We start from the raw sequence: 18757 nt of genomic DNA, 5'->3' as shown, positions 1-18757 counted from the left end.
ACGCTCAGGAAACTGATCCCCTTCCCAGAAAACACACATCTTTTTTCCGCGCGTTTCTTGCAAAAAAGATGCGCGTTTTTGACGCTTTTTTTCCGTGCGTTTTCTGGGAACATTGGGGAAGGCTAAAAACGCTCAGCAATGCGGAAATTAATGAGCATGCTGCGTTTTTAGCCGCTAAGCGATTCCTGAGCGTTTAAACGCATGCATTGGCACAAAAAGCCAAAAACGCATGCAAACTGATTTGAAGCTTCTTTTAAGCGTTTCTGCAGTGTCTGAGCCGGCACAAACGCTACGGAAATGCTTAAAAAAAACGCAACATGGGCACACAGCCTAAATCCCAATCTGTCACCTCCAAAAATTCTCAGATGACTCAGTGATTGTAGGGGGAATTGTGGGGGACCGGGGTGAGGAGGAATATAGAAGGGTGGTTTCTGACTTTGTAGACTGGTGCCAGACTAACGGTCTAGAACTAAATGTAAAGAAAACCAAGGAGATGGTGGAGAGTTATAGAAGGAAAAAGGAGGAGTACTTACCGATCACTATTGCTGGCCAGGAGGTGGAGATGTTAGAGAGCTACAATTATTTGGGGGTTCACCTTGGCAGCAAACTTGATTGGAGGTGTCATACAGAGAAGATTCACAAGAAGGGAATGAGCAGACTGTACTTTCTGCGGAAGCTCAGGTTGTTCAATGTGTGCAGTAAAATGCTGGAAATGTTCTACCAGTCCATGGTAGCAAGCGCCATCTTTTTTGCTATCATTTGCTGGGGCAGTAGTGTGCGAGTAGCTGACGTTAATAAGCTCAACAAACTTATCAAGAAGGCAAGTGCGGCTGTTGGCCTCCATCTTGACTCTTTTGAGGAGGTAGTGGAAGATAGGATTCAAAAGATGTGCAGGCCTATAATGCACAATAATACACACCCACTATACGAGCTGTTCTTGAATCAGAAGAGCACATTCAGCAGCCGTCTAATCCTACAAAGGTGCAAGAAGGAGAAATTCAGGAAATTGTTTGTGCCTACTGCTATGGGGATGTATAACAATTCACTAAGGGTGAAAGATGGCTATGACCTAAGGCTGGCGCACTAATGGAAATGATCAGAGATTTGTGTACCTTTGTTTGTTACGTATTGTGGTTAGTCATGTGTAAGATCTGTGTCTGGTAATTACTCTATGTAATGCCGTTTGTAATGTAGTAATGCTGTTCTTAATGTTTTGTTTGTAATGCTGTTGTAACGCTGTTGTGATACCATAATTTCCCTCGGGATCAATAAAGTGTATTGTATCGCATCGTATAATAGTGATGAGTGGACGTGCTATGATAAGTTGTTATCTGAGCATGCTCGGGTGCTAACAGAGTGTCTTCGGAGTGCTTGAATAATATGCGACTGCTCGACAACGTGCGACACATCCACTATCGTTACTGATATTCTTTTGGGACATGGGAGGAAAGCCACTCAAGCACAGGGAGAACCAGAGGCGTATCCAGGAGGGGGCAGCCAGGACATTTGCTCCAGGCGCAGCAGACAGGGGGGCGCAGTCGGCCGCCTAATGCGGCGATCCGTACTGTCTCCCCCCAGCGGCTGCATTCTGCGGCCCCCCCCGGCCTGGGAGTCGGCGGTTCTCTGTGCCAGCTGTCAAGCTGACAGCCGACACAGAGAAGCTGCGAACGCTGGCTCCCAGTGAGCAATTGTACTGGCGTCTATACAGACACCAGTACAATTGAAGCTCTGACCGCCGGGTCAGAGTGACTTCAGCAGGTGATCAGGTCATGTGATCACGCTGCTGTCACTCACCGGCACCCAGAGCGAATGCTGGTGGTAAGTGTGCTCCATTGTGGAGCTGAAGAACCACCAAAGATGGGAGATGGGGGGGATTTGGAGAAGAGGAGGAGAAGAGGGATTTGGAGAAGAGGAGGAGGAGGAGGGGGATTTGGAGAAGAGGAGGAGGGGATTTGTGAAAAAAGAAGGGGAGGAGGGGGGTTTTGGAGACGAGGAGGAGGAGGGGGGATTTGGAGAGGAGGAGGAGGAGGAGGAGGGATTTGGAGAGGAGAAGGAGGGGGATTTGGAGAAAAGGAGGGGGATTTGGATAAGTGGAGGAGAAGGGGGGATTTGGAGAAGAGGAGAAGGGATTTGGAGAGGGGGGTGTACATAATGTGTGGGGGGATTTGGAGTGGGGGTGTACATAATGTTTGGGGGGGATTTGGAGTGGGGATAGGGGGTTACTTTGTGTGGGGATTTGGAGTGGGGGGTGTATATAATGTGTGGGGAGATTCGGAGTAGGGACAGGGGGTTAATGTGTGGGAGGAATTTAGAGGAGGAGGATTTGCATTGGAGGAAGAGGGGGATTTGGATAGGAGGAGGAGGGGGATTTTGGAGAAGAGGAGGAGGGGGATTTGGAAAAGAGGAGGAGGGTGAGGAGGAGGAGGAGGGGGATTTGGAGTGGGGATTTAATATGTGTGGGGAGATTTGAGGACACAAAATGAAGAGTATGTATGAGGAAACAGTATGGGAGGTGGGTGCAGACAGAATGGGGAGCGAACGAGTGAATGTATGTGGACACGGTATTGGGAGTGAGGGTGGTGGGATGTGTGCAGACACAGTATGGGGAGTGAGGGTGATGGGATGTGTGCGGACACAGTATGGAGAGTCGGGTATGTGTGAGCAGACAGTATAGAGAGTGAGCTGGTAAATATATGAGGAGACAGTATGGTGAACAGGTGGGATGTTAGAGGAGACAGTATGAGGGGGGGGAATAGTGTGAAGTGACAGTATATTGCAGATATTTTTATTCAGGAGCATTATAATGACATTTCTATCTATCTAAGGGCATCATGTGGAGAGTTGGTGCAGAAGACCGGAGAAGATGGAAGTCTGCAGAGACGAGATGTGGATGAAAAAACTCATCATGGGGTCTGGACAAGAAGAAGAAAAGAAGAACGACTCCAGAGATGACGCCATCTATAAGGTACCTGGATGTAAATATTATTTGTGATACCGACTTCTCATATTATTATTTATGTTAGGAACATTGAAGGGGTTGTCCATGTTTTTGCTGAGTCTGCAGTCATTCTATGTGACTGCAGACTTATGAATTCTCACAGTGCTCACTGCGCGCTGTTAGGATTCTCTCATGCCGGTAATTTACATACATGCGGTCACATGCTGACTAGACATGTGTGGCCTCACTCAATGAAAATGAACCGAGCGAGGCTGTGCACGTCTAGTCGGAATGTGGTCAGAAGTATATAAATCACATACATGTGCTGACATTACTGTACATCGGCAAGGGAGAATCCTAAAAGTGTGCAGTGCATTCGTTGTGAGAATTCAGAAGCTGCAATGTCAGGATTCAGCTCTGCAGGTTCCAGTAGTCATCACACGGACACTTCACTCATATGCGATTTTCATACTTATAGAATGGAGTGGCACATGGTTTTTACAGGTAAAACTTGTAAAAGAAATGTGCTTCACCTTTAAAAACCGCATGGGTAAATAACACAACTGATGACAGTTAGGTTGTGGTAAAACGTATGTGGTCACAGTGGAGTAACTTGAAGAGCATGGGCCCCAATGCATAAGCTCTAATGAGATCCCCAATTATTGCAAGTCTTTAATAGCATTGGTCTATTCATATAGGCCAAAGGGACTTTTGGGGCCCCTAGGCTCCAGGGATCGGGGGCGACTGGTTGAGTTGAGCAAAAAAAGTGGCAAAACTGTAGTTCAGCTACCACATTTATACTCTGAGGCAGCCGCACTAGAGCAGTGTGAACATCCCCATAGAAAACCCTCGGTGCCTCTTGTGATTACAAGGCACCAGCCACGATATTTGATCATTGGTGGCCTAGTAATCACAAGAAAAACCCAGGGCACCTGCCAAGGAAAATCGCACTGACCTGGCCTGGCTCCAGTGGAGTATCGTAAGCACAAAGGCTGAAAGAAGCAGATATAGATAAATAGTAAGTAAACATTTCATCTTTGTTTGGAATGTTCTGTTAAAGGGAACCTGTCATGTAAACAAACGCTATTAACCCCTTCCCGACATGACGTATCAGTACATCATATTTTGAAGTGTGTGCCCACAGATAGATGTACTGCTACGTCACGGCAATCATGCGGGCACAGGAGCTGTGCCAGAGCGCTAGTCGACGGGAGCTTAACCTAACAGATAGCCGAGACCCAGCTGTCACAGCCAAGAGAACTGCCCGCACTCTCCTGGGCAGTTTAACCCTTTAAATGCTGCGATCAAAAGTGATCGCAGCATTTAGAAGGGAGGGGGCTCGCACCGATCGGAACCCCCGCAACGTCATCTCGGAGGTCTAATAGTTGCTATGACATCAGGAGGTCGTCATGTGACGAGCCATATCTGTCAGATATGGCTATCTGTTTAGACCATGCCCAGAGTATGGTCTAAGAGGCTTCTGTCAGTGTAAGGCCAGGGTCACACTTGCAACTGCAATTCGAGAAATTCATGCAAGTCTCTCGCATCAATAACAGGCACTGCCGCTGGAACTTGGAACCGGAGTGTGCGGCTGCATGTATTTCTGCGCAGCTGAGCGCTCCGGTCCTGAGTGCTGGTAGCAGTGCCTGGTTTTGATGCGCGAGTTTCTCACATTGCAGTTGCAAGTGTGACCCCAGCCTAAGGTTCGTCGTACATTTATCTTGTGCTCCACGCTTACACCAGAGTTTACGTGTACATATCTGAAACACGTGATTCAGACGGAACCCCCAACTAAAGATTCCCTATAATTTGGCAGATGGAGGCAACTGTGGACGCTGTCTGGCCTATGATCAGCGATTTTGGAGCAAAAACTCAGCAAATCCTTCTCATCTCAAATCTCTAGATTTTGAAGATTTTTAGATTTTAACATAGCCATGAAGCACTTTATGGATTGCTACATGTGTACAAGATCAGAACCACCATCAGTACATGAATGCAGTGCCAGAACCACCATCAGTACAGCGATCAATTGTAATGTCAGGTAAGCACCATATGCAATTGTATCGCATGAACCTACAAATGGTAAGGAGATTCTGGGAGCTGTTACCAGCTATCATCAGACTACAGATCATACAAAAAAACCACAGTACTGATGAGACATAGTAAGTATCACAGATAAACATTTGCATTCAGGTACCTTATAGGTCACATCTCCTCTGATCAGCTCGAGGGCTGACATGCTCTCCTGTGCCTCAATCCTGGAACCACAGTGTTCAAATGTATTCACGTCTGAAGGACAAATACAGGAAAAAGGGAAGTCACCGTCCCCGGGTTCCTGTGGACTGCAACAGACCACCTGGAGGGCCGCATGTGACCAGTATGTTGTGCAGGCCTTTAATATACGCTCCTCTCTCCCTCCCCTGATTCACTATAGTATCAATCATGTCCTCTCTTCCACCCCCCACTCATAATATAATGTCCCCTATTCCCACTCCCAAATCATTATAAATATCCTGCCCTCTCTCCAACCCAATACCCCCAATTCATTAACTTTAAAGAAAAAAAAATAAATTATTACTTACCTCTCCAGGCGATCCCCTTTGGCTCTGCTTCCCATATGGGCTAAATGACACAGCTGGGTAGAAAGTCATCCTGAAGCTATAATATATCTCTTTATTGCTGGCAGTGGAGCAATAGGAACGCTCCCTGCCCGACGATAAGCGCCGCCGATGACCATGCAAAAAATGTTATCATGAGGGAAATCTGGCCATGGGGCCTGAGGAGTAACCCAGATTGTCCTCATCATAATCCACCACTGGATATGTGTAACTCTTCTTTACAGGTAATATATATATTATAACCAACCAAGTAGCGGGCATTGTATACAGGAACATCTGCACAGCATTTGGGCTAAGTCCTCCTAAGTCCAGGTGGGAGACCCCAGAGAAAGTGGTGGAGAATTAAAGGGCAAAAAATCCTGTGGGACTTCAAGATCCATATGGATAGAACAGGTATTGGCTAACCAACCAGACATTGTGACAGTAGACAGCAATGGTAATAGATGTGGCAGTGCCAAGAGACAGCAACATCAGAAAGAAGGAATATGAGAAGCTGGAGAGATACCAGGGCCTTAAAGGAGAACTGGAGAAGATGTGGAAGGTGAAGGCAACAGTGATTCCAGTGGTGATAGGAGCACTTGGAGCAGTGACCCCTAAGTTGAGAAAATGATTACAACAGGTCCCAGGAGCAACATCTGAGCTCTGTCCAGAAAAGCGCAATACTGGGAACAACTAACATCCTGAACACCATAAAAACAAAACCGAAAAAACAATTGTAGAATTGTGGGGGGGTTTTCCACAGTTTCACAGAACTTGGATTTTTGTCTCCCTTTTTTGGTACATTATTTGGTAAAGTGAATGGTGTTAATCATAATTACCACTCTTTGTTCCATCTTTCTAAATGACCATAAATACAAGTTGTGCTACAAAAAGCAAACCCTTATGAGGGCAGGTTCACACAAGCATCTAAGGCTATGTGCACACGTGCGGAATATCCAAGGATTTTATGCGTCTTTGCCTCGTTTTTTCGCCGCAAAAAAGCATAAAATAGGCAAGCTATTGAATTCAATGGCATTCCGCACACGCTGTGCTAATGCTGTGTATTTTTCCGCGGCTGAATCGCATCGCAGAAAAATACGCAGCATGCTCATTCTTTTTGTGGAAAATGTGCGGATGGTACCCAGGGTGTGGAGGAGAGGAGACTCTCCTCCAGGCCCTGGGTACCATATCCCTGGTAAAAAAAAGAATTAAAATTAAAAATTGAGATATTCTCACCTTCCGGTGTCCCCAGGCTTCAGCAATGCTCCCAGCAGCTCCCAGTCCCAGCGATGCCTTGCGCGACTGACCTGTGATGACGTAGCATCTCGCTCGATGCTACGTCATCAGAGGTCATTGTCGCAAGGCATCACTGGGAATGGGAGTTGCCGGGAGCATTGCTGCGGTGGACGCCGGAAGGTGAGAATATCACAATTTTTTTTTTAAATTATTTTTAACATTCTATCTTTTTACTATTGAGGCTACATAGGCAGCCTCAATAGTAAAAAGTTGGTCACACTTGTCAAACACTATGCAAAACACTAGATTTTCGTGGGAATTCCGCATGCATAATTCCCACTGATTTCCCGTGGCAGGGAGTTGCGAAATTGCCACGGAAATTTCCGCGGCAATTCCGCACGTGTGCACATAGTCTAAAACATCGGTCACAGTTTCATCCAGAAATCTCAGACGATATTTTTCTCACTTGTCGTCCATGTACAATCTTTTTTTTTTTTTTTTTTTTTTTTTTACAGTAGCTACTATTAATTGTTTACAGGACCATTGAGGGTGTGTGCACACGCTGCGGATTCTGCTGCGGATCCGCAGCGGATTTGGCCCTGCGGATCCGCAGCAGTTTTTGCTGTGGTGTACAGTACCATTCTAACCTATGGAAATGAAAAACCGCAGTGCACATGCTGCTGAATTTTCTGCGCGGATTTGTTGCGGTTTCAAATCCGCAGCATGTCACTTCTTGCTGCGGAATCTGCAGCGGTTTCACACCTTCTCCATTGTAGAGGTGTGAAACCGCAGGCTAAGCCGCAGATAAACCACAGGTCTTTTGACCTGAGGATTTACCTGCAGATTTTGCTAAATCCTCACGAAAAACTCTGCAGGTGAATCCGCAGCGTGTGCACACATCCTTACAGTTTTCTATGTTACAGAATTGTCACATATCTGTAAAAATCGGATGCTAGACTACGGATCCATATGGCATCTGACCCATAGACTTGAATGGGTAAGTCTCATCTGATTTACAGACGGAAATTGTGCAGGCTACTATTTTTTATTTATCACACGCTGATTCGGTCAGCGCATCTGCACTGACCCATTGAATAATATTGGTCAGAGCAGGGTCGGACTGGGGTGTCTGGGGCCCACTGGGGGAATTGACCCTAGGGGTCCACCCTACAGCTATATGCAAATAACTTAGCCGATAACCCCGATTTAGTCGAGAAAAGACTGTAAAACACAGGCGGCTGCTGCACATCAACTATACGCCACCACAACTGGGATGTATAATTACGGTAGTTGGCAGTACTGTGGTTTGGTAGTGTGCTTTGATGAAAACAAGATATCACCGATCCACAGGTTAGGTAGATGATAACTTAGCCAAAGACATACTGATAGGGAATTTAGATTGTGAGCCCCATCGGGGACATCAATGATAATGATTGCAAACTGTAAAGCGCTGCGGAATATGTTGGCACTATATAAATAAAAGATTATTTTTATTATTGATCGGTGGAATCCGACCATTGGAAAGCGCACCGATTGGAAGAATGGGGAACCTTTATCCATGACATGACACTTTTATCCCCATTTTAAAATGGAGCAGCAGATGGGATGTCTGACCGCAGCTCCATTCATTCTCTTTGCTGGTTTCCAGAAAAAGCCATGAGCAGCCCCTTAGGGAATGTATAGATCAGTGGTTGAGTCATACATGCCGCTCCATACTAATGTGGATAAGAGTTCACATTCTGCAGATTGGTGCAGGTCCCAGCAGTCAGACCCTCACCAATCTATAACTTATCACTTATCCTTAGGCCACGTTCACGCGTTCAGTATTTTACATCAGTATTTCTAAGGCTGGATTCACATAGCCTTTAGGGGGTGCGTTTAACACATACTTTACATAGCGGCATTAACGCTATGTAATGGATGCGTTAACCCACCCATACACTGCTATAGACGAGCGCATCGCTAACGCATGCAATAATCGGCATGCATTAACGATGTGCCGTCATTCTGTGATGGACCCGCGGACGTGGGCTGCAGCGTCCGAAGGTCCGTCACTGCTAGCGCAGTGAAGCATCTGCGCTAGCAGGATGACATAACGCGATCACGTTATGGGAGTAGCGTTAATGCAGTCCATCAACGTTTTGCATTGAACGGACTGCATTAACGCTTTGTGAACCTGGCCTAAGTCAACACCAGGAGTGGAACAATCAGAGGAAAAGTATTATAGAGACACATCACCACTTCTGCATTTATCACCCACTCCTGGTTTTCGTTTACAAATGCTTAGACAAAATACTGACCAAATACTGAAGGTGTGAACATGGTCTTAGGATAGGTGATTACATCTTGTTTTCACTGTAGAACCACTGTAAGTGGACAGGACAGGGAGGGGTTAACCGACCAAGTATTTAATCTCTATTGGAAATCAAGAATCTTCTCCCTATTGATAGAGAGAACAAGTGATCTCCATACACAACACAATCCCCTATACCAAGACCAATAATACCACCACATCATGATCAGACCACATAGTGACCGAATAATATCACATACAGTTGACAAATATCTCCACACCGTGACCAGACCACATATTATTACCACACAGTGACCAAATAATATCACATATAGGGGACAAATACCACCACACTATGACCAGACCACATAGTGACCAAATAATACCACATACAGGAGACAAATACTGCCACACCACGACCAGACCACATATTACCACCACATAGTAACTGAATAATACCACATACAGGTGGTAAATACAGTCACATCATGACCGGACCACACTGACCAAATAATACCGCATACAGGGGATTAATGCAGTCACATCATGACCAGACCACATAGTGACCAAATACTACCACATACAAGAGAAATACCACCAAATCATGACCAGATCACATATTACCACCACATAGTGAGAGTACTACAATACTGATCATTAATAAACTACAATACTAACAACAACAACAACACTAATATTACCACCAGTGACATTATACACAGGAGCTCTGTATATAGTGTCAGTGTACAGGTAAGGCTGGTTTCACATTAGTGTTTGTGTGCGCAGCGTTTGATCCGCATAGATTCGCATGCGTACATATATTTAACATGGCATACACAGGGACATGCGTTCGCATGCTTTTGCGTACGCATGCGTCATTTCGTGGTGTGTGGCGGTATCTGGCGAACGCAACATCTTGCATTTTTTGAGGCGTTAAAAATCCGTCAAATATGCGCAGGCATGCGCATGAATGTGTCAAAAATGCATTACTGTTTATGGGAACACAAAGACATGCATACGCATGCTTTCGAAACACATGCGTTCTTCAAAATATATATATAGAAATCCCATGAGACACGCCCATTTTTGTCTGATGTCATATCGAGCACATGCGTATAAACAACGCAAATGTGTGCAAAAACGCATACAAACGCATGCACATGCAGCGTCATGCGTAAGATGATGTGCATGAAAAAATGGATTTTTGTGATAACTTACCGTAAAATCCTTTTCTCTGAGACGCTCATTGGGGGACACAGATACTGTGGTGTATGCTTCTGCTGCTAGGAGGCTGACACTAAGTGAAAAAAGAGGTTAGCTCCTCCTCCGTCGTATACACCCTCGCCCCATTGCAGGCGGAACTCAGTTTGGTGCCAAAGCAGTAGGAGGACAACAAAATCAGCCTTAATACAGGTACAACACGTCCAGAAAAGGACCACCCCATATCACATAAATAAATGCGTATTAACTAAACAGAAACAGAGCCATCTGGCTAATAGGGTGGGTGCTGTGTCCCCCAATGAGCGTCTCGGAGAAAAGGATTTTACGGTGAGTTATCACAAAAATCCATGTTTCTCCTTCACCTCATTGGGATACACAGATACTGTGGGACGTCCTAAAGCAGTCCCTGGGTGGGAGATTGACTCACCGATCCAAGCTACATGCACCTCTTGTTTAAAAGGTACGCCACCGCTGCTTGGAGAATCCTTCTACCCAGGCTCGCATCCGCCGAGGCCTGAGCATGGATTGTTTGGCAAATGTGTGCAGGCTGGACCAGGTTGCTGTTGTTGTAATGTTTGGCAAATGTGTGCAGGCTGGACCAGGTTGCTGCCTTGCAAACCTGTTCTGTCGAAGCCTGGTGCCAAAGCGCCCAAAAGGCGCCCACTGCCCGGGTAGAGTGCGCCCCGATCCCTGCTGGAATCGGCGTGCCCCTAATGTGGTAGGACTCCTGAATCGTCCAACGAATCCATCTGGCTATGGTTGATTTTGAGGCAGCGAGTCCTTTCCTGCACCCTTCGGGGAGCACGAACAGCGTGTCCGTCTGACGAAAGGGTGCCGTCCGCGACACGTACCTCTGGAGGGCTCTTACCAGGTCTAACGTGTGAAGAGCATTTTCCACATGGCGCACCGGTGCTGGACAAAATGAAGGCAAAACAACATCTTCATTAATGTGAAAAGAGGACACGACTTTCAGCAGAAAAGGAGGGGCTTGTCTGAGGACCACCTTATCCTTATGGAAAGTGAGGAACGGAGCTCGGCAGGATAGGGCCGCCAGCTCTGAAGCCCGCCTGATGGAAGTGATGGCCACTAGGAACACCACTTTCCAGGAAAGGTACCTCAAAAAGAGATATCCTGAAGCGGTTTAAATGGAGCTTCCTGCAGAACACTTAGGACCATGTTAAGGTCGCAGGCGTCCATAGGCGCCTTATAGGGAGGTACCAAGTGGGAGACTCCCTGAATGAAAAGTCTTCACCTGCAAATTGGTAGCAATTCTGCGCTGGAACAGGACGGATAAGGCCGATATTTGTCTCCTGAGGGAACCTGGGGCAAAGCCCGAGTCTAATGCTCTACCGACTGAGCTATCCGGGCTCTTTAAGCCTGACTGGAGAAAAGCCAAGATGTTGGGGATCGAGAATCCCAGCGGGGAAACACCGCAGCGTCGACACCAAGCAAAGAACACCTTCCAGGCGTGGTGGTAAATTCTTCCTTAAGCAGGCTTCTGGGCACTAATCATTGTAGCGACCACCTCGCTCCCAAACCTTGCCTGGGTTAGAATCCAAGATTCAACGGCCATGCCATCAAACACAGGGTCCCTGTGTTCGGGTGGCAAATCGGCCCTTAAGACAGTAGATCTGGGCACTCTAGCAGGCGCCAAGGAACGTCGGCGAGCAGCTGCATTAGATCTGCATCCCACGCTCGACGGGGCCAGCCTGGGGCCAGCAGGATCGCCGGCACCCCTTCCATCTTGATCTTTTTGATGACTCTTGGAAGTAGTGGCAGTGGGGGAAATAGATATAGGAGGCGAAACTGGTTCCATTGCAGAACCCACGCGTCCACCGCGAATGCCTGTGGGTCCCTGGCCTGAGCGACCTATGTGGGCACCTTGGCATTTACTCTGGAAGCCATCAGGTCCACATCCAGAGCTTCCCACAGTTGACAAATCTGCTGAAAAACTTCGGGATGTAGAGACCACTCTCCGGATGCAAGACCCTGCCGGCTGAGAAAGTCTGCCGCCCAATTTTCCACGCCCCGGAATGTGGACAGCCGAAATCACCGAGTGGTTTGCTTCGGCCCACTGAAGAACGAGCTCCACCTCACGCATGGTTGCTCTGCTGCGGGTGCCCCCTTGATGATTTAAGTAAGCCACTGCCGTGACGTTGTCCGATTGAATCCAGACGGGGCGGCCTGCTAGAAAGTGAAGAAACTTCTGCAGAGCCAGCCGAATTGCTCGTATCTCCAATAAGTTGATCAGGAGGCGTGCCTCCTGTGGCGACCACCGTTCCTGGGCTGTGTGGTGGCGAAACACTGCTCCCCCACCGAAGAGACTGGCGTTGGTTATCATTACCAGCCAATGATCTGGGGGGAAAGGTTTCCCCTGGGCCAGAGAGGAACTGGTTTATCCACCATCCGAGCGACTGCCTGACTTGAGAGGACAGTCGGCACCGCCGATCGAGCGTGAAAGGATTCTTGTCCCAGGCTGACAAGAGGGCGTGCTGCAGGAGGCGAAGGTGGAACTGGGCGACAGGTATCGCTTCCATTGCTGCCACCATTTTCCCTAGAATCCTCATCCCGCATCGGATGGTATGAGGGACTGGTTGGCGAAGTGTCCGGACTCCCTGCCGGAGAGCTAGCGCCTTTTCCTGAAGGAGAATTACCAACCCTCGGCAAGTGTCGAAGATCATTCCTAGGAAGGAGATCCTCTGAGCTGGCACAAGTGATGACTTCTTTGCATTGCCAACCATCCTAAGTGGGCAAGAGTATCTAGCCTGATGTTGACCTTTTCCTCGCATGCCCGTATTGACGGGCCCTTGACAAAGAGGTCGTCCAGATAAGGCAAGACGACTATGCCTCGAGAATGCAGTGTGGCCATGACAACTGCCATAACCTTTGTGAACACTCTGGGAGCCGTGGCTAGCCCGAAGGGTAGTGCTACGAACTGAAAATGTTGATCGCCGATGGTGAAGCGTAGAAACCGCTGATGAGGAGGAAAAATGGGAATATGCAGATATGCGTTCTGGATGTCTATTGAGGCCAAGTATTCTCACTGCTCCATGGCCGATATGACTGAACGGAGAGACTCCATCCAGAAATGTCTGATCCTGATGAATCTGTTCAGAAGCTTCAGGTCCAAAACAGGCCTGACAGACCCGTCCTTTTCGGGAACCACAAAAAGGTTGGAATAGAACCCCTGAGCTCTTTTGTGTTCCAGCACTGGAACAATGACTCCGTTGTGCTGGAGCAATTTGATAGCTCCCAATAGAGCCCTTGCCTGGGTATCCACCCTGGAGAAAGCCTGAAGCCGGGAAGAAAAAAAGTCTTGGAGGATATCTGACAAATTCTATTCTGTAACCTGAGGCCACCAATTCCTTTCCCCATGCGTCGTGAGCGACATTGACCCAGACGTAGTGAAACCAGAGTAGGCGGCCGCCCACCTTGCCGGTGTCATCTGGAAAAAGCCTCGAGTCATTTGGCCGACGATCTTTGGGATCTGGATCCCCTCGATCTGGGCTGCTGAGTATGCATTCTCCCCAATGTGTTGGCTCTATATGAGACCTGCCGCTCCCTATCCTGGTTGGGGCGGCCTGAGGCAGCGGAATTGGCCGCTGTAGTCCTCCCGGGGTTGCGAAAGGCCCGAAAACATGCCTGAAAACGGGTGACAAAAAAGTGTTTTGACCTTTTGTTGAGGGAGAAACCCGCTCTTTCTCCCCAAATAGGTGGCCACACTGATAAGGCAGGGAAGTCAAGGACTTCTTAGAAGTAGAATTGGCTCGCCATGTCCTTAACCATAGGGCTCTTCTGATTGAAATTGCATTAGCGGCAGCAAGTGCCGAGCAATTGTCCGCATCCAAAAACCCATTGATTACATAGTCTCCGGCCATCGCCATCTGACCTGCAACCTCCAAAATCTCTGCAGGTAGATCCTGCTCCTGCGCGACCTTGTTTAATGTTTCTGACCATGATATCATAGCCTTGGCTACCCAAGTTGCTGCGAATGAGGGAGCGAGAGCTGACCCTGACGCCTCATATATTGAGCGAGCTAAGCTCTCTATAAGGCGATCCGTGGGATCCTTAATTGAGGGAACACTAGGGACGGATAGCAGGGTCTTAGTAGCTAGGCGCGAAACTGGAGGATCTCCAACGGGGATTCCATCCATTTTTTACGGAGGTCCGGAGCAAACTGATACCTTGTTTTGAGTGCCTTTTGACCCAAGAAACGCCTGTCTGGACGTTCTCTGTGCCGCTGCACTATGTCCTCAAACTCCGGGTGAGAGGAAAAGAATTCTGTGCAGGCGCTTCACTTGCTTAAATGCCATTTCATGCCCCGTAGCTGCTGCGTGATGCTGGAGAATCCAGGTCAAGGGGCTCATCTGAGTCGCATTCTGAGGTCTGCTCGCTTTCAACCACTGGTGACGGGGAGCGAGAAGCAGAACTTACAGATGCCAAGGCACCGGATGGACTGGGCGACACCGTGTGGATTCGTTTCCCTCGGGTCTGCCTGGAGTGAGAGCGGCCCCTGCAGACGAGGGGCTCTTGTGAGGTGGAGGTCCCCTCTAAGGCCGGCGAGCCACTGTCCCTGCCCCCATCTGAGGCCTGAAGGGACTCAATTGCATGAACTGTGACAGTGATAAGACCCACTCTGGGGGGCATGGCACACTGGTCGCAGGGGAGGACGGACACTGAGGTTTTGTTAGGCGTCGGGTTGCAGGCGCTGTACAGCGGGAATCCCAAGCCTTGTCCTCTGTGGTCTGCCCACACCAGTGGGTTCGGTCGCAGGGGAGGGCTCCTGGGCACGTTTGGAGTCGCCGGCTTTGCATAATTGCTTGCTCTGCGCCCGCGTAAACGCAGCCCGACAAGAGATGCATGCTGCTTCTTCAGAAATGCTGCATCTGTCCGCTGCTGGGTATAGGGGGAATGAGGTAGCACCTCGCTTTCCCTGTGGCCTCCCGGGCTGCACTTACCCTAGTCCTGTGCCCCCCCCCCCGGTCCTGGACGCCTCCGCACAAAAATCGCGCGCCACCAGCTGTGGGGCGGACCGCCAGCATATAGACCGGTCCAGGGGCAGTATTTCCGGGTCTGCGGCCTAGCCATGCTCCCAAGCCGGGGACTAAATTTATCCCCTGCCGCCCAGGCCTGGGGGGCGGGCCGCCCGTCACTTCCGGTTGCAGCCTCAATTTATCCCCTGCCCGCGGCGGGGGGGCGACTCCATGGCGCCACAAAAAAATGGTGCTACTTACTGGCGCGGGCTTCTCCGCACCACTCTGCAGCCACTGGCCGGTGGCATCTGACAGCTAAGGGCTCCAGCCCCGGATCTTCACCGCAGGAACCCTCCCAGGCCCTCTCCTCACTGATGATCCTCTTCAGCTTCCCAGCTCAGGTATGTGAGGGGGCCTTGACAAAATAGGACGGTGCAGGCAGCCTAGCTCCATCTAACCCCTTCAGGGGGTGAGGAGAGAGACCATCCGCCGCCTTGCAACACCGCAGTCTAAGCATTGGAGGAGCAGTGGGGGCCGCACGGACTAGTCTTGTGCTTCTGTACAGCCCATGGTTTCTATACCTAGGGGTGGTCAGGGCTAAGTCCGGCATTGTGTCCCACGTCGCGGGAGAGGATACGTGGAGGGGTGCTCGCCCGTTGATGGTTTGGGGAAATCTGACCCTTTCAATAGGATCCGTTGCCCCTGTCTCATCTTCATAGACGGTAAAAATAAAATAAAACGGTCTGGGGAAAACGGCCCAGATATGTCCCACGGTGCGGGAGAGGATACGTGGAGACGATACTCAACACGTGCTCGCCCGTTGATGGTTTGGGGAGATCGGACCCTTTCAATAGGGTCTGTCGCCCCTGTCTCATCTTCATGGAAAAAAATAAATAAATAAAAAGAAGTAAAAGTCTGGAGCAAAACCAGACATGTGTGCCTCCATGGACACTAAGCAAAAAACTGAGTTCCGCCAGCAATAGGGGCGAGGGTGTATACAACGGAGGAGCTAACCTCTTTTTTCCCACTGTCAGGCTCCTAGCGGCAGAAGCATACACCACAATATCTGTGTCCCCAATGAGGCGAGGGAGAAAAATGCTGCGCAAACATGCATTTTTGCATGCGGATCATATGCTGCGGACTCAAACACTAATGTGAACCTAGCCTAATACAGTGATTACCGGTGACATTATACACAGGAGCTCTTTATATTGTGTCAGTGTACAGGTAATACAGTGATCACCAGTGACATTATACACAGGAGCTCTGTATATAGTATATAGTGTACAGGCAGGGCCGCCATCAGGGCATTACTGCCCTGACTGGCGTTCTGCCCGCATCGGGCCCGGTCTCCTCTCTGCTCACCGGGCCCCTACCGGCAGGTAAACCGGGCCCTGGCTAGTGGCGCTGCGGGCGGCAGCTAAACGCTATTGACATGCAGGCCCGGCGGCCCGCACATCAATAGTTTACAGCTGCCAGACAATCGGAGGCTGGCAGCTGAAGTAAGCCGCAGCGCGCACCTCGCCGGCGTCTGACGTCAGTGTCAGTCGCCGGCTAGAGCGCGCTGCAGCATGGAGGGACGGAGGGAGCCTTGCCCGCTGCTGGACCGCGGCCAGGTAAGGAGAACTTTTTTTTTTTTTTTTTGACAGCGGCGATCCAGGGGACATGCGGGCAGAATGCTGGACATGGGGGCAGAATGGAGATACGGGGCATAATTGGAGACAGATCGCACAGGATCATGGGGCAGGATGGATACGATGGAGAACATATGGGGGCAGAATGGATACTCATGAGGGCGGGATGGGAGAACATATGGCTAAAGCCAGGAATGAGACACACGGGGGTCAGGATGGGGGATATTATTACCATAGGGCATAGGGGCTAATTAAGGGATATTATTACTGCAGTGATTTATTTAATTTTTTAAGGATGCTGTTTTTTAAATGGGGGGCGGTCCTGTTACTGTGCAGAGCGACACTGTCGCCTTTTTTTCTTCATGTGGTGTAATGTAGAAGTTGGGAAAAAATAAGTAATGTGTTCTGCAAGCAAAGCTCTAGATAACTGTGCTATTTCCTGCAGAGACGAGTCCTGGCTGGAAGACGTGATGACGATCTGTGCTGGATGAACGAAAAGCAAGGACGAAGAACTTCACATAGAGACGTCACTGGTGAGTTAGTGTGTTACCTGTACATTGACACTATACATTGTATACTATATAAACAGGGGTCCTGTATATAAAGTCACCAGTGATCACTGTGTTACCTGTACATTATACACAGAGGTCCTGTGTATAATGTCATTGATCACTATATTACCTGTACACAGACACTGCATACTAAATACAGATCTCCTGTGTATAATGCCACTTATGGTGATAGTATTATGTTTTTTATTAATGATCAGTATTGTAGTATTCAGTCACCATGCGGTGGTAATATATGGTCTGGGCATGGTGCGGTGGTATTTGTCCCTTGTGTGTGCTATTATTTGGTCACTTTGGTGGTAATATGTGGTCTGGGCATGGTGCGGTGGTATTTGTTCCTTGTATGTGGTATTATAGGTCACTATGTGGTGGTAATATGTGGTCTGGACATGGTGTAGCGGTATTTGTTCCTTGTATGTGATATTATTGGTCATTTTAAAAATTGAAAAATAAATAAAAATATACCTAAAGTGTATTGCATATTTTAATAAATATTTAATAGGTTACAGTAGAGTAGGGCCTGGCCAAAAGTGTCTAACCTGTTATGGTGGCGGCTTAAAAAATCTTTTGTCCAAAGCAAAAGCTGCCGACTATATGTGTGATCTAGTGATGGGAACTGTTAATGTGTGATAGGTGAGAAGTGGAGTTTTTCCAAGAGAGAGCAGTGGGACTGTGGACAGTTTGAGGGGTGGAGGTGGGGCTGGGTGGAGCCTGGGCGGAGTCAAGGGGGCCCCGAAAATTTTGCCAGCATGGGGCCCCGAAATTCCAAGTGGCAGCCCTGTGTACAGGTAATATAGTGATGACTAGTGACATTATACTCAGGAGCTCTGTATATAGTATATAGTGTACAGGTAATACAGTGATCACCAGTGACATTATACTCAGGAGCTCTGTATATAGCATATAGTGTACAGATAATACAGTGATCACCAATGACATTATACACAGGAGCTCTGTACATAGTGTCAGTGTACAGGTAATACAGTGATTACCAGTGACATTATATACAGGAGCTCTGTGTATAGTGTCAGTGTGCAGATAATACAGTGATCACCAGTGACATTATACAGAGGAGCTCTGTACACAGTATATAGTGTAAGTGTACAAGTAACACACTGACTCACCTGTGACGTTTGTAGTTGAAGTCTTTCATCTTCATCCAGTGCAGACCACCATCAATTCTACCATCCAGGACTCGTCTCTGCAGAAAATAACACAGTTGCCTATAGGTGAAGATAAAAAAAGACATAGTGCTGCCCTGCACAGTAGCAGGACCCCCTTTTGTTCTCCCCCATG

General features: G+C 48.4%; 1 long non-coding RNA gene across 1 annotated transcript in view; it reads left to right on the top strand.

The window, feature by feature from the left end:
- The first annotated feature begins 2569 nt into the window (after positions 1-2569).
- The window catches only part of LOC141058161 (uncharacterized), a 54331-nt gene continuing 38143 nt past the window's right edge, over positions 2570-18757 (top strand). The window contains exons 1-2 of the long non-coding RNA XR_012222107.1: positions 2570-2965; positions 4755-4979. This is a non-coding gene — a long non-coding RNA (uncharacterized lncRNA). The remainder of the gene's footprint in view (positions 2966-4754; positions 4980-18757) is intronic.

The sequence above is a fragment of the Dendrobates tinctorius genome, unplaced genomic scaffold (genome assembly GCF_039654945.1).
Source record: "Dendrobates tinctorius isolate UK_male_01 unplaced genomic scaffold, ASM3965494v1 ptg000211l, whole genome shotgun sequence".
Lineage (NCBI taxonomy): Eukaryota > Metazoa > Chordata > Amphibia > Anura > Dendrobatidae > Dendrobates > Dendrobates tinctorius.
Note: the sequence above shows the minus strand (reverse complement) of the source record. Positions and strands in the feature narration are given on the sequence as shown.